The sequence below is a fragment of the Gopherus evgoodei genome, unplaced genomic scaffold (genome assembly GCF_007399415.2).
Source record: "Gopherus evgoodei ecotype Sinaloan lineage unplaced genomic scaffold, rGopEvg1_v1.p scaffold_37_arrow_ctg1, whole genome shotgun sequence".
Classification (NCBI taxonomy): domain Eukaryota; kingdom Metazoa; phylum Chordata; order Testudines; family Testudinidae; genus Gopherus; species Gopherus evgoodei.
Genome location: NW_022060049.1, coordinates 893,002 through 916,063, shown reverse-complemented (window position 1 = coordinate 916,063; position 23,062 = coordinate 893,002). Strand labels below are relative to the sequence as shown.

General features: G+C 49.8%; 1 protein-coding gene across 12 annotated transcripts in view; it reads right to left on the bottom strand.

Annotated features, from left to right (window-relative positions):
- BRD4 (bromodomain containing 4) overlaps positions 1 to 23,062 on the bottom strand; it is a 212,417-nt gene that overhangs the window by 110,885 nt on the left and 78,470 nt on the right. For 2 of the 12 annotated variants that reach the window (XM_030545376.1, XM_030545379.1), the window contains exon 1: positions 11,077 to 11,253. The exons of the other annotated variants lie outside the window; for them this stretch is intronic. The gene's annotated coding sequence lies outside the window, so the exon portion shown is untranslated. Of the gene's footprint in view, positions 1 to 11,076; positions 11,254 to 23,062 lie in introns of those variants that run through there. 12 annotated transcript variants of the gene reach the window in all.

The following is a 23,062-nucleotide window of genomic DNA, read 5'->3' as shown; positions in this document are numbered from 1 at the left end:
ATTAATTTAACCATCAAAAGACAAGCTTGGGAGCTATTATGCATGTCTCCTTTGAGAAAAAGGACTAAACTATCAGATATGGAATGATCATTTTATGAAAAGTGTTTGCCCACAGGTGTTTTTGTTTTATTTAGTGCACTGGATGCGGTACACCATGTGATAAACATGTGTAGGACCCAAGGATCTTAAAAGGTGTGTTGTGAGGGGTACTGATCATTGTAGTAGCAGAGGTATGTCTACAGGCTTTGCATCTGTTACAGCAGAGTCTGGTGCCACTTTGAGTTAGTTAGTACATCCTGTTCTGAGGGTAGCTTGCTTTTGATCTGCTTGAAGACACTGGGGGGTTGTATGAAGGCCAGAAGAGGGGATTTAGGAAAGATTTACTTCAAGATGCGGTCCACATCAAGTATGTTGTTTAATGATATCCCCTACAGACTGCAGTGTGGGGGTGGTAGGTAACAAGTAGGGGAGTGCAGTGTTCTCGTTCCCCAATCCTGTGTTGAAGCAGGTCCTTTTAAAGGTAATTGGGCAGCCCATTTCATGATGTGATTTATTTCTCTGGTGGTGTGTACTTGTTTGGTGAACATGGTTTTAAGTGTGTTATGGTGTGCATCCCAGACTTTGCCCTAGAAATATTTTATGGCAGCTGAGTGCCTGGCGGTAGATAACATTTTTGGGGGTGTTACTGGATCTGTAGTGATCTGTGAGTTTCTTGTATATAGTTATCTTCAGCTGACCGTGGAGTCTAGGAAGTTGATAGTGGTGTGAAGAGTTTAAGCTCTGGTCTACGCTATGGAGTTAGGTTGACATAAGCTGCCTTTCGTCATCCTAATAATGTCAGTATCTACACTACAAGATCCCTCCCTCTAACTTATCCCACCTGCTACGTCAACTTAGCTCCACCTCCATGAGAGGTATAGTGCTTAAGTCAATGTAGCTAGGTTGACGTGATGGCAGCACAGACAATGCATTCCTTACGTCGATTTAACTGGTCTCCAGGAGGTGTCTCAAAATGCTTCATTGTGACCACTCTGGTCACAGTCTTCAACTCCTCTGCCCAGCAGTCAGGTAAGCAGGAAAAAGCCTCTCCCCTATTAAAGGACCACTAATTTTGAATTTCCATCTACTGTTTGGTTGGTGTGGAGCGCTTCCCTGCCCAGCTAAGCATGCCAATTCCACGCTCCAAATGCGCTCCTTCCTGGATTACACAGGAGGTGGTGGATCTCCTGGGTCTGTGGGGAGAAGGGGCTGTCCAGACACTGTTCAGATCCAGCCATAGAAATGTGAATATCTATGAGCAGATCTCTTGGGGCATAGTGCAGAATGGCTACCAGGGGGACCCGCAGCAGTGCCATATGAAAGCCAAGGAGCTGCAGCAGGCATACCAGAAGACAAAGACGGCAAGCAGTTGCTCTGGTGCAGCACCACAAACATGCCACTTTTACAAGGAGCTGCATGATATATTCTGCAGCAACCACAAAACCATCCCCAACAGCTGTGTAACACCTTGGATGAGTCAGAATCATGGGCCAACACAGGAAACACTGAGGCGACTGTGCTGGACGAGGAAGAGACAGGTGAATGAGGAATCCACTGTCCCAGAGAGCCAGGAGCTATTTGTAACCCCAGAGCAGTACGGCCAGTCAAAGCACTCCAACATGGGTGTGCATAATGCAGGGAAGAAACCTCTCTTAAGTATGCAGTTCACATTAATATTGTGGGAGCACACCTTATTTGCTACTTTTTCTTGAAATAACCAGTGCAGGTACAGTAGCTATCTGCTTCTAATTGCCTGGCACAGATAGCCAGACGGCGCCCCGCAAAAAAAGATTTATGCACACCGAGATGTCCTGTGAATCCTTACGTTTCATAACTGTTGTTTAAGATGTGTTGCTCATGTCCATTCCATGAGTGTGCACGCTGCGTGCACAGTTGCCAGAGATTTTTCCCCCCAATGGTATCTGTAGGGCCAGCTCTGGCAACTCCTGGAGGCCAGTACTTATGCACAGATATAAGGGGTGCCACCGGCCCCGCACCATTTCAGTTCCTTTTTGCTGTGAACTCCTATGGCGGAGTAGGTGGGCAGGTCATGGAATGGACACGAGCAACATCTCGAAGAACAACAGTTACGAAAGGTAAATAACCATCCTTTCTTCTTCGAGTGCTTGTGCGTGTCGATTCCATTCTGAGTGACTCACAAGCAGAAGTCCTGGAGATGGATTAGGAGTTTCAGGTCGTGTCGATTGCAGCACAGCCTTCCCAAAACTAGCATCATCTTTTACCTGTTGGGTGATCGCACAGTGGGATTCGAATATGTGGACCGAGGACCACGTTACTGCCTTGCAGATGTCCTATACTGGTATATGTGCCAGAAATGCAGCTGAAGATGCTTGAGCCCTTGTTGAGTGGGCCTTCATGATGCCTGGGGCAGACACCACCGCCTGCTTATAGCAGGCCCAGATATGAGCCATGACCCCTGGCTAGACTGTTTGGACGGTTACTGGGAGGTCCTTCACAAAAGGCCATGTGAATTTGCAGAAAGTCTTCTGTCTACATAAAAGTCAAGGTCCTTCTAATATCCAGAGAATGCAGATACTGCTCTTTTCTGTATTATGCGATTTAGGGCAGAAGACTGGTAGGAAGATGTGCTGGTTGATGTAAAAAAAAGACACCACCTTGGGTAAAAAGGTTGAGCAGGGGTGCAATCAGACCTTGTCCTTAAAGAATACAATATAGGGAAGCTCCAGTGTAAGCACCTGAACCACCGAGACTCTTTCTGGTAAAGTAATTGCTACCAGGAAGGTGACTTTCCAAGAGAGTAGCAGAGGAGAGCATTTTGCCAATGGCTCGAACAGAGGCCCAGTGAACTTGGACAAGACCAGGTTTAAATTCCATGGCGGGATTGGGTCACAAACCTGCAGGAAGAGCCTCTCCAGACCTTCACTGAATCTGTAATACCCTTGGTAAACACTGTCCACCCCTGGATTGGAGGATGGAATGTGAATATGGCTACCAAATGCACCTTGATAGAGGCTAGCGACAGACCTTAATGTTTCACATAAGAAGGTAGTCCAGGATGGACAGAAAGGACACTTGCAGAGGAGGGAAGCCAAGTCGACGGCACAGTAAGTAAAGCATTTTCTCTTAGCCAGGCAGGTGGCCCTAGTCAAGGGCTTTCTGCTACCTAGCCAAAAAGGAAAAAAACCCATGGTTACTCACCTTCTCATAACTGTTGCTTTTTGAGATCTGTTGCTCATGACCATTCCAATTAGGTGAGCGCACTCCACGTGCACAGTCATCGGAAAGTTTTTCCCCTAGCAGCACCTTGTTGGGTCAGTTGTACAGCCCCTGGGAGTGGCGTCTCCGTGGCTTCTTCAGTTCGTTTTTGCTGGCTACTCCAACAGAGGGGAAGGTGAGTGGGTTTGGAATGGACATGAGCAACATCTCAAAGAACGTTACAAGAAGGTGGGTAATCATTTTTTCTTTCGAGTGCCTGCTCATATCAATTCCAATTAGGTGACTCCCAAGCACTACCCAGGAGGTAGGGTTGACGTTATGGAATCGCTGACCGAAGCACCGCTTTGTCGAATGCTGCATCATCTCTGGTGTGCTGGGTGATAGCATAATGAGAGGGGAACACGTGAAAAGGGGACCACGTCACTGCCCTGCAGATTTCTTGAATTGGTACCTGCGCCAGGAACACCGCTGAGGAGGTCTGCGCCATTGTGGAATGCACTATTAGTGCCAGGGCTGGAACTTTGGCTAAATCGGAGCACGTTCAGATGCATGACACGACCTATGACTAAATTGGGAGTCCTTTCATCTGGTCTGCTACCGCCACAAACAGCTGGTTAGATTTACGGAACAGCTTTTTGCAGTCAATGTAAAAGGCCAGCGCTCAAAATGTCCAATGAGCAAAGTCTCTGTTCTCGGCTACTTGCGTGAGGCTTAGGGTAAAAGAAAAACGTCCTGGTTGGAATGGAACTGGGACACCACCTTTGGAAGAAATGCTGGATGAGGCCTGTGCTGCACCTTGTCCTTAAAGAAAATCGTGTAGGGAGGGCTTGAAGCTCCGATACCCTCCTTGCCAAAGTAATAGCGACTAGGAAGACCACCTTCCATGATAGGTATAGCAGCGAGCAAGGCGCCAGGAGTTCCAATGTGGGCAGAGGAGGTGTGTGTGTGTGAAAGGACCAGGTAAAGGCCCCACACCAGGACCTGTTGTCTAACCTGAGGGTACAGCCTTTCCAGACCTCTCAGGAAACATCCAACCATGGGGCTGGCAAAGACGGAACACTCAGCTGCTCCTGGCTGTAAGGCAGAAATAGCTGCCAAGTGTACCTTGCTGGACGATACCATCAGACCTTGTTGTTTTAAGTGCAATAGATAGTCCAGGATGAGAGATCTGGGCACCTGAGGTGAGGTGTGCGGCCCTGAGGGCACCAGATTGCAAACCTTTTCCACTTGGCCAGGTAGGTGACTCTGGTGGAGGGCTTCTGCTACCAAACAAGACCTCCCTAACAGGCTCTGAGCTCACAAGTTCCATGGTGTTTAGCCATGAAGCCGTGTGAGGAAGGGACTGGAGGTTGGGGTACTGAAGGCAACCGTAGTCCTGGGTGATCAGATCCAGGAACAGGGTCAGTGCGATGGGGCGTCCACCAACAGCTCCAGGAACATGGTGTACCAGTGTTGGTGAGGCCATGCCGGGCCACCAGTATGACCACCGCCTTGTCCCTGCAGATCTTGAGCAGGACCTTATGCATGAGTGCGAATGGTGGGAATGCCTACAGCAGATGTTCTGTCCAGGGGAGGAGAAACGTATCTGCAAGTGAGCCCAGGCTGTGATTTTGGAAAGACTAGAGTCACAAGCACTTTGTTGCCTCATGTGGCAAACAAGTCAACCTGGTGAACTCCCCACCTCTGGAAAAGGCCATGAATCATGTCCGGACGGATGGACCACTCATGGTTGTGGAAGGATCTGCTGAGGTAGTCCACCAGCTCGTTCTGGGAACCTGGGGGGTAGGTCGCTTCCAGGAAAAATGGAGTGGGCTATAAAGCTTGAGGGCTTCCCGACATAGGGGAGAGGAATTGGCTCCATCCCACGTGTTTATGTAAAACATCACAGTTGTGTTGTCTGTCAAAAGTGCCATGCACTGACCTTGTAGATGGGCTTGGAAGGTTTGGCACGCTAGTCGGACCACCCTCAACTCCTAACGGTTGATATGGAGTGAGAGCTCATCCTGAGACCAGAGGCCATGTCTGAAGCTCCCCCAGGTGTGTCCCCCATCCCGGTGCTGACGCGTCCGTTACCAGGGACAGAGAGAGCTAGGGTCTGTTGAAGAGGACTCCCTCGCACACCTCCTGTGGGTTGAGCCACCAGCAGAGGTACTCGAGGACCTGCACTGGAAGGGTGACCACTATGTCCAGGCTGTTGTCCCAGACAGTAGGCAGATGCTAGCTAAGCTTGGAGAGGTCTGAGCCGCAGCCTGACGTGCTGTACTACATATGTGCATGCCACCATGCGATCAAGGAGCCTCAGGCAACACCTTGCTGTGGTGGTAGGGTACCAATTGAGGCCTGGTATGATGTCCGTCATCGCTTGGAAACCAGCCTCCATCAGGGACACCCTGGCCCAGCTCGCATCCAACACCCTCCTCGATAAATTCTCTTCTTTTGGCCAGGAGGAGACCCAACCTGTCAAAGGTGGAACTGACAAAGCGGACCTTTGCCTCCACCTGGTCCCTGGAACACCCCGAGCAGCCAATCGTCAAGGTATGGATATACCTGCAGTGGAGGAAGGTTGCCACGGCCGACATGCACTTGGTAAACACTCATGGGGCTGCAGACAGACCAAAGGACAAAACTGAATTGTTAGCGATTCCAGTTGATAACAAACCTGAGGAATTGTCAGTAGGCAGAAAGTATGGATATGTGGAAGTAGGCATCCTCGAGGTTGAGGGCGGCATACCAGTCTCCCGGATCCAGAGAGGGGATAATCGCACTTAGGGAGACCACACAAAACCTCAACTTTTTATGAATCTGTTTAGGCCTTGAAGGTCTAGAACGAGGAGATGCTCAAGAGAAGGGTCCCTGAAGAGGGACAGGAAAGTGGGAGCTGGAGTCCCCCAGACCTTCTGGCCAAAAAGATATTGGGGGGGGGTCTTGACTTGGGGGTTTGGCCCTGTTGCCCATCTCTCCTTCTCATTAACCGCCATCACCACCAATGAGTAGGGCTGTGGATGCAAGAACAGGTACTCTTACCCAGGGTACTAAATACTTCCCACTCCCTTGGCTATTGGGGAGATGGAGGCAGGGGTTTGCCACAGATTTTTTGTAGTGGCCTGAATTGTCTCCATAAGGGGCAGAGTGACCCTGGATGGCCTTTCAGGTGTTAGGATATCAACCAGAGCGTCCTCCAGCTCAACCACCTCCTCCACCTGTAGCCCCACATTGCAAGTGATCCTGCACAGCAGGTCCTGATGTGCCCTGTTATCAATACAGTGCAGTCCAGAGGAGAAAGACCCTGACACTGCTTCGTCAGGTGAAGACAATAATGAAGCCAGTGGCGGCACCAGGCCCTCCTGGCCCTCCAGCTCCCAAGGGTCATCCTGCTTGGTGTCGTGACTCTTGGTGCCAACTGCAGTCTAAGTGCTGGGAGTGGGTGGCGAGAGCTGGATCCTGTTGAGCACCACGAGCCGACGCTGCCTCTGAACCCCTCAGCGGGGACAGTGCCTGGCTGTTGGGGGAGCATGTTCCTCTGAGGCTATTGACCTGGTGATAGGCCCACGGGTTCCAAAACGGCAACTGTACGGGCCCCTGCCACAGCACCATGCTGGCATCATGCCTGGACCTACATCAGTCTGATCAGTACCAGTTGTGTCTGGAATAGTAGGACTCTGCCTCCAAGTCCAATGAACAGGACCTAAACTGCAACAACCATGGTGGTGCCGAAGAGTACAGTGCAGGGGAATAGTTTCGCGGTGCTGGAGTTGGGGAATGGTGCTGCAAGAGAAAAAGAATAAACAGACACAAATCTGACATCAGGAATCATAACACTCAAAAACCAGTAGGAGAACACAAACTTCTCTGGCCACTCAGTAACAGACCTGAAGGTGGCAGTTCTGCAACAGAAAGACTTCAAAAACTGACTCCAAGGAGAAACTGCTGAGCTTGAATTGATTTGCAAATTAGATACCATTAACTCTGGCTTGAATAGAGACTGGGAATGGCTGAGTCATTATACTACTTGAATCTATTTTCTTATAACTATCCTTACACCTCTTGTCAACTGTCAGTAATTGACCATCTTGATTATCACTACAAAAGTTTTTTTCCTGCTGATAACAGGTCATCTTAATTAATTAGCCTCTTGGAGCTGGTATGGCATCTTCTCTGTATGTATATATACATACTCTTCTTCTGTGTTCCTTTCTATGCATCTGATGAAGTGGGCTGTAGCTCACTAAAGCTTATGCTCAAATAAATGTGTTAGTCTCTAAGGTGCCAAAAGTACTCCTGTTCTTTTTAAGTTTCACATAGAAGTCCCATAGGGCTTCCTGACACAGGACATTGGAGTGGGCTCCCCCTTGTTTGTTGACATATAACACAGACATCATATTGTCTGAGTAATTAACGATATAGTTCAACAAAACCACTAGAGAAAGAAAAGCCTTTTTTTGCCTCATGAAAGCCTGACAACCGTCACAGGCAGTAAGAAGGAACTGAAAGGGCATAGGGCCAGTGGCGCCCTTATACCAGTGCATGGGCGCGGGCCTCCTGGGGTCACCAGAGCCAGGCCTACGGCTATCACTAGGAGAAAAATCTCCAGCAAGTGTGCGCTCGGAATGGAATCTACATGAGTAAGAAAAGCACTTGAACTCAAGGAAACTTTCCTGAAGGTAGTCTGTAATCCATTGCAGAAGGTTTCGGGGAGGCTTGCCTTAATTTCTTCCACCACGGTAGGATATTTTTCCACACCACTCCTGTATTAATTCGCCAGGTATCAGATAGCACTTTGGGTCAGTATGTTGCTAGCCTATCTGTAGCCAGACGCGTGCAGTAGCTGTTCCTTTTCTGCCTGTTTCCCACAGGTGCCTTTAGCCGATATCTCACTCCTGAGGGTAAGTGTGCCAATATTCAGTTCAACTGCCCAAACAGCAAGCAATAGTGCAGTAGCCCTCAAACCTTTTTACTGATGACCACTTTCACTTAGCAAGCCTCTGAGTGCCACCCTCCCCCCTATAAATTAACAACTTTTTTATATGTTTAACACCATTATAAATGCTGGAAGCAAAGCAGGATTTGGGGTGGAGGCTGACAGCTCATGACCTCCATGTAATAACCTCGCGACCCCCTGAGGGGTCCCAATCCCCAGTTTGAGAACCTCTGCAATAGTGCCTGTGTACCCATCCCGTTCCCACACCCGCATATGCCAGCTTTCACCCTCTCTCCTGGGTCATGCTCACCATGACTGGGACAACCGGTTCAATGGATAGTTGGCTGAAATGAAAGTGTACTGTTTTACACTTGCGTAGATTCAGAGGAGTGATTTAAATATAGCAAGTGTGCACTACAGCTTGACTATGCACTGACATTGGTGCCTCTTTGCACTGCATGTTTTGCAGCTTAGAATGTGGGCCTTCAACTCTCCCTCCATACGAACAGAGAGACTGAACCAGATTAGGACAAAAAGAAAGAACACACGATGACACCTGAAGAGAGCATGCATGCCTCTGGAACAGTGGACACTGAGCAGAGGAGGAGCACTCTGGGCCAAAAAAAGTACATGGAAATTAAGAACAAGCGATCAGCTCAGGAGAATGAGTGTGACATGCTGCAGGAGATGATGGCAATTCTGAAGGCCCAAACAGACATACTGATGCATCTGGCTGACCTTCAGGAGAAACAACTTGAAGGCTGACCCCTCTGCAACCAGATCAGAATTGCATTCCAGCACTGCACTGTCCCCCCCCCGCCCCCCGCCACCACATTACATTTGGCAACAGGGGCCGGTGCATTATTCCAAACACTTCACCCCAGGGGAGGATACAGACAAGCACAGCTGCAAATACACTGATGTGCAACAGGCAAGGTCAGTATTTAAAAAAGGATGATGAATGTGCGTTCCCCCTCCTAAGTTTACTCCCCTGTACTTGTACGGTTCACTTCTGGCACAAAAATATTTGTTTATGTGCAATATAAGTACTTTTTTGAAACATTATTCTCTTTTCTTAGTCTGAAGCACAGAGGTAAAGGGAGGTGGACTGATAACGGAAACTGAGGCACTGAGAGGGGAAGGGATGTGAATGTCACATTGCGAGTCAGAGCCGTAGCTGTGGATAGAACATATGAATCACATATGTACACAAAGTCATATGGCCCAGGAGGGATAGGCAAGTTCTGGTTGGTACACAAGGACTGCTCACGATTCGAGTTTGACGCTGCTCAATGTCTGAAATCTGTCTTTCGGTAAGTAGACCCGTGCTGTAACTGAACTGATGATAACCCTTATGAAATCCAGAGACTGTAATGGGGTCTAGGATCAATTTCTCAACGTTGACGCTGACTCCAAGGGATGAAAGGAAACTGAGAAACATGGAGACTGATGTTTGGGCTTCTTGCCTGAATCACACAGCTAGAAGCCAGTTGTAGACATATGCTGACGTATGAACCTCTTAAAGTAGAAGGAGGGTGGAAGGGAAGGCGTTTAGGAAGGGAGCGTTCTATTTGATGTGGAAGGCATCACTTAGAGAATGTGGACCGAGTCCCACCCTGGAGCAAAACTGCGGGCATTTGCTGTTTCGTGCGACTGCAGAGAGATTCTCCCAGTCTATAGCGATCTCCTGTCGCTAAAAGTTCGGTGGTGCAGTGGGGCTGCCTCTAAGACAGGCTACCTGCCTACCCTAGCCCCATGCTGCTCCCAGAAGTGGCTCGCATGCCCACAGGGGAATAAGGGGCAGAGGTCTCTGGGTGCTGCTCCTGCCTACAAGCACCGCCCCCGCAGCTCCCATTGGCCGGGAACACAGAACTGCAGCCAATGGGAGCTGCGATGGCAGTGCCTGCAAAGAGGGGCAGCACATGGAGCCACGTGCCCCACTCCGGGGTCCACAAGGGCACATTGGCCCCTTCTGGGAGTGGTGTGGGGCCGGGGCAGGCAGGGATCCTGCCTTTGCCCCACCGACTGGGAGACGCCCGAGGTAAGTGCTGCCCAGCAGGAGCCACACTCCAACCCCCAGCCAGCACCCCATACCCCCTTCTTGCACCCCAGCCAGGAGTCCCCTCCTGTACCTAAACTCCCTGTCAGAGCCAGCACCCCTTCCTGCACCCCAACACTCTGCCCCAGCCCAGAGCCCCCTCCTGCACCCTACCTAAATCACTCCCAGAGCTTGCATCCCCCTGCAGACACTGTGGATAAATAAGGGAGTCTTATTTGCTCGACACTGTGATGTGCTTTTTTATATTATGCCTATGTGGGACATAGTTTGTCCAGAGCCAAGTTTGTAGACACCGCATGTGTAACCTCGCATGTCTGATGATGAAGGTCGTGGCAGCCCTGTGGCCTAGAAATTGCAGTCAAGTTCTGTCAGATACTTGTGGACTGTTTCATGTCATGGAGATCAGGTTGGGTAAAATCAGAAATCATTTTCTTGGTAGAGAGGCAGTCGCCTAGGGAGACTCAAGATAGAATGCAATAAACTCTAGTGCTTGTACTGGCGACAGAATTGATTTTTTAATATTTATTTGACGGCCTAACCTCGTAAATAAAGTTCTTCACACTGGAAGTTTCTCCAAGTTGCAATAGTGCAGGAACATTTCCAATACAAGGTCCTACCCTTCGGCCTATCCACTTCCCCTTGGGTATTTTCAAATGTCTTAGCTGTTGTAACTGCCTACCTCCGCAGAAAAAGGAATCATGATATTTCCATAGTTGGATGACCAGCTGCTGAAACTACTGACACTGCAAGCATCATTAGAGTCCACTGAACAGACAGTAATGGACCGTTATATGAAAATAAACATCCTGGAGGTCGAGGACTGAGAACCAATCCCCCCTCTCTAGCACTGGAATTATGGTACCTGGTGTGACCATTCTGAATCACTGTCTCTTCATAAACTTGTTGAGTCGCCGTAGGTCAAGAACGGGTCTCCATCTTCCTGTTGTTGTTTTTTTTTCTGCTTACAGGACTTCGAGCGAAATATCCAGTGAACTCGCAATTCTCTTACAGAGGTCTCGGAATTGCTTGAAATAATCTCCTGTATTAGGAGGATGGGACAGGGGGGAGAAAGTAACGACTACTTTACCGTAACAGTTGAATGGAAACCTGCAATCCTATGAAGAGAAACAATATTTATTGGGGGGAGGGGGGGGAAGGGGGAAGGACAGAGACAAAAGAACAAAGCTAACTAGTTTAAACTAGGGCTGTCAAGTGATTAAAAAATTAATCACGATTCATCACATTGCTAAATAATGATATACCATTTATTTAAATATTTTTGGATGTTTTCTACATTTTCAAATATACTGATTTCAATTACCACAATACGAAGTGTACAGTGTTCACTTTAGATTTATTTTTTATTAGAAATATTTGCACTGTAAAATATAGTATTTTTCAAATCACCTAATATAAGTACTGTAGTGCAATCTCATCATGAAAGTTGAACGTACAAATGTAGAATTATGTACAAAAAAGTGCACTCAAAAATAAAACAATGTAAAATTTTAGAACTACAAGTCTGCTCAGTCCTACTTCATGTTCAGCCAATCGCTCGGGCAAACAAGTTTGTTTACATTTGCAGGAGATAATGCTGCCAATGTCGCTGAACGTGAGAACACACATACTCATGGCACTGTTGTAGCTGGCGTCGCAAGTTATTTCCATGCCAGATGAACTAAAGATTCATATGTCCCTTCATGCTTCAACCACCATTCCAGGGGACATGCATGCATGCTGATGATGGGTTCTGCTTGATAATTCAAAAGCAGTACAGACCAACATGTTCATTTTTATTATCTTTAGTCAGATGCTACCAGCAGAAGGTTGGTTTTCTTTTTTGATAATTCGGGTTCTGTAGTTTCTGCTTCAGCGTTGCTGTTTTAAGACTTCTGAAAGCATGCTCCACACCTCATCCCGCTCAGATCTGAGAAGGCACTTGAGAGTCTAATACCTTGTGTCGAGTGCTGTAGCTATTGTTAGAAATCTCACATGGATACCTTCTTTGCATTTTGTGAAATGTGCAGTGAAAGTGTTCTTAAAAAACAACAACACGTGCTGGGTCATTATCTGAGACTTCTGCAACATGAACTATATGGCAGAATGCAGGTAAAACAGAGCAGAGGACATACAATTCTCCCCCAAAGAGTTCAGTCACAAATTTAATTCATGCATTAAAAAAAAAAAAGCGTCATCAGCATGAAAGCATGTCCTCTGGAATGGTGGCCAAAACATGAAGGAGCACACGAATGATAAACGTGTCCTACTCAGAATAAGCTGAAAGGCACTGCTAGCTGCTCCGACTTGAGTCAAAGGTAGAAGAGGAGGAAGTGAGGGGCGTGGTCGCACAGTGTCAGATAACTGCCTGAAGCAGAGCACCTACAGGGACATCACTCGAAGAGGAATATAAGTTTTCAGTGTAAAACAGCTGAGGCAAGGATTATTTCCATGTCTTTCCCTAGCACCCAAGTCATTTATTTCAATCTCTCTGGGCCAGCCATTCACAAATCCTACTTAAGTCTCTGCTGAAGAAGATGGTCCAACTTCATATAACAGATTTAAGTTATGCAGAGAAGCACGGTGCTCACTAAATCCTGAAATCATTCATGAGATATTGTAACTCTGATTATCAAGGCAAATAGTACCTGCTGCATTGAATCCTTGTTACTTAGCATGAGAAGGAGACAACCTCTAGCATCTCCATTTTAAAAGTTTATCTCAAATGTTTAGAGGGTTTTGCACTAAACCCACTTTCTTGGATGTCCTGCTTAGACTCTCCTGCCATTTCAACAGAGCCAGAGAGGGCTCTGTTCTATACACACTTTTTTCATCCTTTCTATATACATAACAAAAAGGATGAAAACTGACAAGCTGTTCAGCTAAGATTTTACTAAATACAAATATTCTTGGTTAATATGACGGAATTGTCTCACAAGGAGAAGCCAGAAGTCACAGAACTTATTTGCCACTTGGTGTAATCTGAATATTGTGGAGTCTCGGATGAGTAGCTCCATCTGTCTTATCTCTAGCAGTTGACCAGAACCCCCCACAGAACTAGCGCCTGTCTTGTGGAAAGGATACAAGTCTTTCCCTGGAGCAGAATGAGATAGCGGTGCCTTGGGAGGGAACAAAAACATCTTAAGAACTGGTAAGATTTGTATTTGGTAGATCAACAGGTGCTCAAAAAAAGCAGCATTTCCCAATAATAGCTGCAGTAGCGTAAGTATAAATTAAAAGCAGCAAAGAATCCTGTGGCACCTTATAGACTAACAGACGTTTTGGAGCATGAGCTTTCGTGGGTGAATACCCACTTCCTCGGATGCATGTGTGACATGCATCCGAGGAAGTGGGTATTCACCCACGAAAGCTCATGCTCCAAAAAAGACGGTTACTCACCTTTGTAACTGTTGTTCTTCGAGATGTGTTGCTCACATCCATTCCATTTAGGTGCGCGCGCCGCGCGTGCACGCTCGTCGGAAACTTTTTACCCTAGCAACTCCAGTGGGCCGGCAGGTCGCCCCCTAGAGTGGCGCCGCCATGGCGCTCGATATATACCCCTGCCGGCCCACCCGCTCCTCAGTTCCTTCTTGCCGGCTACTCCGACAGTGGGGAAGGAGGGCGGGTGTGGAATGGATGTGAGCAACACATCTCGAAGAACAACAGTTACAAAGGTGAGTAACCGTCTTTTCTTCTTCGAGTGATTGCTCACATCCATTCCAGTTAGGTGAATCCCAAGCCATACCTAGGCGGTGGGGTCAGAGTGAGAAGTAGCGGCATGGAGCACTGCAGATCCGAAGGCCGCATCCTCTCTTGACTGCTGGACCAGGACGTAGTGGGAAGCAAAGGTGTGGACCGATGACCAGGTCGCTGCCCGACAGATTTCCTGGATGGGCACACGGGCGAGGAAAGCCAGCGACGACGCCTGCGCCCTGGTAGAATGCGCAGTCACACGGCCCGTAGGGACGTGGGCCAAGTCAGAGCAGGTCCTGATACAGGACGTTACCCACGAGGATAACCTCTGCGAAGAAATGGGAAGCCCCTTCATGCGGTCCGCTACTGCCACGAAAAGCTGGGGGGATTTGCGGAACGGTTTGGTCCTCTCCACATAGAACGCGAGAGCCCTACGGACATCAAGCGAGTGGAGCTGTTGCTCCCTGCCTGAAGAATGAGGTTTCGGGAAAAAAACCGGGAGGAATATCTCTTGGTTGATGTGGAAGGCTGAGACCACCTTGGGGAGAAAGGCTGGGTGTGGCCTCAGCTGCACCTTATCTTTATGGAAGACTGTATACGGGGGGTCTACCGTGAGAGCCCGGAGTTCCGACACCCGTCTAGCTGAGGTGATAGCTACTAGAAAGGCAGTCTTCCAAGAGAGATAGAGTAGGGAGCAAGTAGCTAACGGCTCGAAGGGGGGCCCCATGAGCCGAGACAACACCAGGTTAAGATCCCAGGTTGGAGCAGGGAGTCGGACGTTAGGGTATAAACGTTCCAGCCCCTTCAGGAATCTAGTCACCGTCGGGTGAGAAAAAACGGAGCGGCCATCCCCACCCGGGTGAAAGGTGGAGACAGCCGCCAGGTGGACCCGCAAGGACGATATCGCCAGGCCCTGTTGTTTGAGGGACCAAATATAGTCTAAAATATTGGCCACCGAAACTTCCATCGGGCGGTGACCTTTCTCCACGCACCAACAGGAGAAACGCTTCCACTTGGCCGAGTATGTCGCTCTAGTGGAAGGCTTCCTGCTGCCCAAGAGTACCTCCCGTACCGGGGTGGAGCAGCGCAGTTCAGAACTGGTCAGCCACGCAGGAGCCACGCCGCTAGGTGCAGCGACTGCAGGTCCGGGTGACAGAGAGTCCCGTGTTCCTGGGTGATCAGGTCCGGGTGAAGGGGCAGGGGAACTGGGTCGGCTAAGGCCAGGTCCAGCAACATGGGGTACCAATGTTGCCTGGGCCACGCCGGGGCTACCATGATCACGCGGGCCCTGTCCCTGCGCACCTTCAGAAGGACCCTGTGGACCAGCGGGAACGGGGGAAACGCGTAGTACAAGTGGGTCGTCCACGGAATAAGGAAGGCATCCGCTATAGACCCGGGTTTCCTGCCCTGAAAAGAGCAGAACGCTTGGCATTTCCTGTTCCCCCGGGACGCGAAGAGGTCCACACGGGGATAACTCCACCTCTGGAAGATCGAGAGGGCGACGTCCGGGCGAAGGGACCACTCGTGTGAGAGGAAGGATCTGCTCAGGCGGTCCGCCAGCGTGTTCCGTACTCCGGGGAGAACGGAAGCCGTGAGGTTAATGGAGTGGGAGAGTTGCATCGCCTCGTGACATAGGGGAGAGGATCTGGTGCCGCCCTGCTTGTTGATATAGTACATGGTCGTCGTGTTGTCGGTAAACACCGCGACACAATGACCTCGAAGCTGGTGACAGAACGTTTGACAAGCAAGGCGGACCGCTCTCAACTCCCGCATGTTGATGTGCAGCTTCACCTCCTGCAGGGACCACAGGCCTTGTGTTCTCAGGGATCCCAGGTGGGCCCCCCAGCCAAGATCTGAGGCATCCGTCGTTAGGGACACCGAGGGCTGGCGTGGGTGGAATGGGAGCCCCGCACACACTACGGACTGGTCTAGCCACCAGCTGAGAGAATCCAACACCGCCTGGGGAATTGTGATCAGCATGTCTAGTGGTTGCCTTGCCGGCCGGTAATGTACAATGAGCCACGACTGGAGGGGCCTCATGCGGAGCCGAGCGTAACCGGTCACAAATGTGCATGCTGCCATGTGGCCTAACAGGGTTAGACATGTCCGTATTGATGTTAAGGGGGCTGCCCGCAATCGCTGAACGATCGCCGACAACGCCTGGAACCTTGGTAACGGCAGAAGAGCCCTGGCCACGGTGGAGTCCAGGACAGCCCCGATGAACTCCACCCTCTGCGTGGGGAGCAGGGTGGACTTGTCTACGTTGATCATGAGGCCCAAGATAGCAAACAGGCCGGTGATCCTGCGGACGTGGCTGCAAACCTGTAGCTCCGACGTGCCCCGAATTAACCAATCGTCTAGGTAAGGGAACACGTGGATACGACTGCGCCGAAGATGTGCCACAACGACAGCCATGCATTTTGTGAATACCCTCGGAGCCGCAGAAAGGCCAAATGGGAGGACTGCAAATTGGTAGTGAAGGCGGCCCACCACGAATCGAAGGAAACGTCTGTGGTGTGGCCAAATGGCAATGTGAAAATAAGCGTCCTGCATGTCGAGGGCGGCATACCAGTCTCCCGGATCCAGGGATGGGATAATGGTCCCCAGGGATACCATGCGGAACTTCAACTTCACTAGGTACTTGTTGAGCTCTCGGTCGAGGATAGGCCTGAGGCCTCCCTTGGCCTTGGGGATCAGAAAGTAGCGGGAATAAAACCCCTTGCCTTTCTCGTTTTCCAGAACCGCCTCTATAGCTCCTTTGTTGAGCGTCTGTACCTCCTGCCGAAGGAATTGCTCATGAGAGGGGTCCCTGAAGAGGGACGAGGAAGGGGGGCGGGAAGGAGGAAATGATATAAACTGCAGGTGGTATCCCGTCTGCACCGTGCGTAAGACCCAGCGGTCCGATGTTATTTGGGTCCACGCCGGGAGGAAAAACGAAAGGCGGTTGGAAAACGGGGGGGAAGGATCCGTGGGGGAAACTGTTATTGCGCCCTCGGGCGTACCTTCAAAATGAAGGCTTGGGCCCAGGCGGGGACTTGGAGGAGCTTTGATTCTGCCCCCCTTGGTTCCCCGAATGTCTACGCCTTCCATTCCTGCCGCGGCGCCTATTAAGGTCCTGCCGTTGGCGGAACTGGGGGTATGGCCTACGCTGCTGTTGCTGCTGTGGCCAGAAGGGTCTGCGCTGCGTTCCTGGCGTGTGCATCCCGAGGGAGCGCATAATGACCCGATTGTCTTTAAGACTTTTCAGTCTGGGGTCTGTCTTTTCTGAAAACAGGCACTGGCCTTCGAACGGGATGTCCTGGATGGTGTACTGGAGCTCCGGTGGAAGGCCAGAAACCTGAAGCCAGGAGATGCGGCGCATCATTACCCCCGAGGCGAGGGTGCGGGCAGCCGAGTCTGCAGCGTCCAAAGAGGCCTGTAACGAGGTTCGTGCAACCTTCTTGCCCTCGTCCAGAATGGCCGCAAATTCTTGACGGGCCTCCTGTGGCAGCAGCTCTTTGAACTTGTCCGCTGCCACCCATGAGTTAAAAGCATATCTGCTAAGAAGGGCTTGCTGATTTGAAACCCTGAGCTGAAGGGCCCCAGCCGAATAGACCTTGCGGCCGAGGAGGTCCATATGCCTGGCCTCCTTGGATTTGGGGGCTGGGGCTTCCTGTCCGTGGCGCTCCCTCTCGTTCACCGATTGCACCACCAGGGAACACGGTGTCGGGTGAACGTGGAGGTACTCGTAGCCCTTGGAGGGGGCCATGTACTTCCTCTCGACGCCCCTCGCCATAGGGGGGATGGAGGCCGGTGACTGCCAGATTGTATTGGCGTTGGCCTGGATCGTCCTAATGAAGGGTAGGGCGACCCTGGTGGGAGCATCGGATGAGAGATGGTGACGATGGGGTCCTCGATCTCAGAGACCTCCTCGGCTTGCAAGCTCAGATTCTGTGCTACTCGCCTAAGGAGGTCTTGTTGTGCCCTGAGATCTAGCGGAGGAGGGCTACTGGAGGAAGTGCCAGCCACCGCTTCGTCGGGGGAGGAGGATGAGGAGACCCCTGGCAAGAAAGTGTCCAGTGGGGGGTCCCCCTCAGCCCTCGTCTCTGTCTCAGGAGCAAGACCAGGGTCCTGCTGCTTCGATCCTTCCTCTCCATCAGGGGAGGGAGGGGGGCGAGACAACGAAGCCTCTGGCACCCTGTGCTCCGCCGTTGCAGGCCTAGCAGGAAGCTGTTGGGGGCCCTGGGCTTGATTGTACGCCCAGGGTGTCCAAAACCCCCACTGCTGCAGACCCTGGTCCTGTTGCGGAGGGTCCTGGAATAATGCCGCCTGTCTTGTCGGTGCCCAGCGCATATACGCTGTCCGCTTGAGATGACACCGACGGCTGTCTAGAAGGCCATGGCGGGGCCAACCGCGGCTGATAAGAGTCTGCGCGGTTCGGCACCGAAGATCTTCTCAGTGCCGGGGATCGGTACCGGGAGTCATAGCGGCGCCGGGATCGGGACCAGGTTCTGTCTCGGTGCCGGGATCTGGACCGGTACCGGCCGCTGCTTCGGTGCCGGGATCGGGACCGGGAACTGCCACCGACGTGGTGCCGGGAGGTCGACCGGGACCGGGACCTGCCACCAACTCGGTGCCGGGAGGTCGACCGGCGCGGTGAATGACGGCGAGACTGGCTCCTAGAGTCACGGTGCCGGTATCGACGGCTGGAGTCAGACCGTGACCGCCTGGAGGTCGATCGGTGCCGCGAGTGCGACCGGTACCGCCGAGGGGAGCGGTGCCGAGACTGCGAGCGGCGTCGGGATCTCGAGCGACCGTGGCGTCGGGACCTCGAGCGCGAGCGCGAGTCCCGAGACGGTGCCGTCATCATGGGCTTGCCCCTAGATGCTACCCGCACCGGAGGTACCGGGGGTGGCGGCTGAGTCGACTCAGTCAGGGCGATAAGGTCCCGTGCCGAGGCGAAGCTCTCCGGAGTGGATGGGACCAATAGCTCAACCCCAGATCTTATGGGGGAGCTTGGCGGTACCGGACTCGACGGACCCACCGGGCCCGGAGTCGAAGGTGCCGGTAGTGCCGCGGCCGATGTCGATGCCGGGCGCTCCATTCGAGTCTGCCTGGCTGGAGTAGCAGACGTTGATGGTCTCGTTTCTGCATCCGGTGCCGGGGAAGGTCGGTGCCAGGGAGTCTTTCCGGTGCCGGTGCGATCCGGTGCCGGCGTCGAGATCACGGCCTGCGAAGCTGCTGGGTCAAGTGCCGCTTCCATTAGGAGAGTCCTGAGTCTCTGGTCTCTCTCCTTCTTTGTTCTGGGCTTAAAAGCCTTGCAAATGCGGCACTTGTCCGACCTGTGCGATTCCCCCAGGCACTTTAGACACGCGTCGTGAGGGTCGCTGGTTGGCATAGGCTTTTTACAGGCCGCACATTGCTTAAAGCCCGGCGAACCAGGCATGAGCCCGGTGCCGGGTGCCGGGAAGGGCTACAGCCCAGACCGGCGAACAACTATATACAAATACTATTTACACTACAACTAATTAACTAACTATACTTAACGACTAACTAACAACTATAGTAACAACGGTAGTAACAAGGAGAGCTAGGGACGTGGAGGACAGCAACGCCGCGCTCCACAGTTCCAATGACTGACACGGCGGTAAGAAGGAACTGAGGAGCGGGTGGGCCGGCAGGGGTATATATCGAGCGCCATGGCGGCGCCACTCTAGGGGGCGACCTGCCGGCCCACTGGAGTTGCTAGGGTAAAACGTTTCCGACGAGCGCGCACACCTAACTGGAATGGATGTGAGCAATCACTCGAAGAAGAACGTCTGTTAGTCTATAAGGTGCCACAGGATTCTTTGCTGCTTTTACAGATCCAGACTAACACGGCTACCCCTCTGATACTTGAAGTATAAATTAAGATTTTACTATGCATTAACAAGACCATTTTACTAGCTTAATTTTTCACCCATAATGCCAGGAGCAAAAGCACAATACTAGACAGTTTAACAGTCACTAATGTGACTTTTTGCACCCATAAAATATTACTCTGCCTAGTAAAATGATAATTAACAATTTAATGTTTAAAGTTTCTCCCCTGACAGGGGATTTGTGTGTGCGTGTGCGCGCGCGCGCCAACATGGAAAATAAGAGATGAGACAACTGCATTATTACTACAACTAGACAATTTCAAAACTGCTTTAAAAAACTTAAACAGATAAAAGTATAATTAGGGGATTTAAGGAAATATTGCTATGATAGAATATACTATCCCTAAGGGGAGAGCTACAGTTCAGGACATGACCAAGGAAGGAACCCAGGAGGCTTCAAGCTAGGAAGACACAGACCAATGAACAGATTCAGAGTCAGCTAGGGCCTGTTAGCCTTCAAGTAACATAGGCTGGAGCAAATACTGAAACAGGAAGGCAGCTGCTACTATTGCTGGGAGTAAATAGATCATCCTGTGTGGTGGGTCCTTGGGAAGTTTGTGCCACACCAGTAGGCAAAAGTTAGTGAAGAAACTAAGTTTGTTTTTCTTTGATTTGTTCACATGGTGAGTAGCGCCAGCCTGGAAAGACTTGCTCCAAGGAAGAGAGATTATGTTTCTTTTATATTTGTTCATGGTGGGATTGTAGACAGCCTGAAGAGAGTTTCACATAGACTGTTTTACTACAATTTAATCTTCAGACAAAAAGGCTAAAGTGTTTACATGTCTGTTAGTCTATATGGTGTCACAGGACTCTGTCGCTTTTTACAGATCCAAACTAACATGGCTACCCCTCTGATGTTTAAGTTCTGTTTGCTAAAGATGTGCTAGGCTTTCCTTTCAGAGGGAAAAAGACTGGATTATTTTGGCTTCTCTTTTCATCTTAAAACAGTCTTTCAAAAACTTACCCTTGCAGAACAGAAAAACTTTGGACTCTCTTTTTCCAGCCTGCCATGAAATGCTCTGGACCCTGGTCTGAGTGAAGATGCAGAAAACAATGTGACTGTAATGCATTAGACTGGTCAGGAGAGGGTGCTAATAGGCTACACTGAAAAAAAATCTACCTTAAAGACTTGAGTGATCCACACATACGGGGAGTTAGGGAGAAGAAAAAACAGAAGTGGTTATGGGACAAATAGGATCTAAGGCTGTCATCCTTCGAAGTTTGACAAGAAACAGTTAAATGAGTGAGGAGGAATAGCTGTGAAGGGCTTTGAAGGCTTGAATTTGATGTGGTGGTGAACGGGGAGCGAAACAAAGGATTCAAAGGAAGGAGGCCGACATGGTCAGAATGATGGATCCAGGTTATCTTAGCAGCTCTGTGTTTAAAGGAGAGGCATGGAGCAGCAGCTATCAAGGAAGCCAGAGAAGTTGTGGGAGATAACAGGAGCCTGGATAGGAGTATGAACAGGAGGGTCTTAAAAATGTTGTGAAAGCAGCAGCAGAATGTGAATACTGCCTGGATGATATGGATGAGATAGGACTGCACAGGTTATGGGTTTGTGACAGGATGGATGGTGATGTGTTCAGTAACAAAGTGGGGGAGAGCTTTAGCCATATTAAGTTTAAACTCAGCAAAGAGTCCTGTGGCACCTTATAGACTAACAGACGTTTTGGAGCATGAGCTTTCATGGGTGAATACCCACTTTGTCGGATGCATGTAGTGGAAATTTCCAGGGGCAGGTATATATATGCAAGCAAGAAGCAGGCTACAGATAACGAGGTTAGTTCAATCAGAGAGGATGAGGCCCTCTTCTAGCAGTTGAGGTGTGAAAACCAAGGGAGGAAAAACTGTTTTTGTAGTTGGCTAGACATTCAGAGTGTGTTTAATCCTGAGCTGATGGTGCCAAATTTGCAGATGAACTGAAGCTCAGCAGTTTCTCTTTAAACTGACAGCAAACGTGAATTCTTAGTAATTAGAAAGGAAAAACTAGGGAAACTAGGGGAAACAAGAACTACAAACATGACAGTTGGAAGAGAGGGAGATTGAGCAGTCAGTTCTAAGTGGTCATTTTAACGTTGCTGCTACATGGTCCTGTTAAATTAAAAAGGCCAGCCCCAAAATGACATGCTGGAGAAAGTTTCTGTAAGAGAAGCCATGCCCAAGAGAGTGTTGGTATAAACTAGGAAGATATCCTAGTTATCCTGGATACCTTTACAATAAAGGCAGAGGTGACAGACTGGATCAAGAGATGGGCCAAGAACAGAAAGATCTGCAAGTTTAGCACAGAAACTGTGGTCGATGCAGTGAGAGTGGATGACCTCGGCCAGTGACAGAGTATAGAGGGAGAAGAGGAGCGGATAAAGACAGTCAAACAGGACCCCTAAAAAAGTAGTCAGAGGAAGCTTTACTAACACATACATATACACACATGTTCACACTCACTCTGAATAAACAATCACAGGTAAGGAGAAAGCACCAGGAGACGACAGTCTTGCGAAAGTCAAAGGCGAACAAGATGTTAAGCAAGTAGGCGAGCTCTGAGTTGCATTTCCTAGACACACACAACAAAACATTCAAGATGCTAGGGGTAGGATATACTGCAAAACATCATGATGCATCATCTCAAGTTGCAGTGGGGAAGGTTTAGGTTGGATATTAGGAAAAACTTTTTCACTGGGAGGGTGGTGAAGCACTGGAATGGGTTACCTAGGGAGGTGGTGGAATCTCCTTCCTGAGATGTTTTTAAAGTCAGGCTTGACAAAGCCCTGGCTGGGATGATTTAGTTGGGAATTGGTCCTGCTTTGAGCAGGGGGTTGGACTAGATGACCTCCTGACGTCCCTTCCAACCCTGATATTCTATGATTCTATGTTAGCGCAATTATACTAGTCAGATGTTTCAAGATGCTTCCATTAACAGCATGAAGTTGGAAAACCAAGTGGTTTCAAAAAGAATGTGTGAATAAGGCATGCTCCAGAAAAACGCTGTGGCTCCTGGGAGGAACATGTGGAAGTGTAATACTTTTAAAATAAGAATGTATTAGTTTGCATTCGGAACAAGCTGCCTCCGGGTTCACCCTTATTTGTCACAGCCAAAAATCAAAACAAAAAAAAGCTTTTTTCACCACTTCGTTATTTGAGCTATTTATAATCCAGCAATTAAAATGACCTGTATATTCTCTTAAACGAGCTAATTGAGGCACCCTGTGTCTAAAAATTTAATATAAGAGGTTATTCAGGCAGAAAATGGATCCTCCTTTG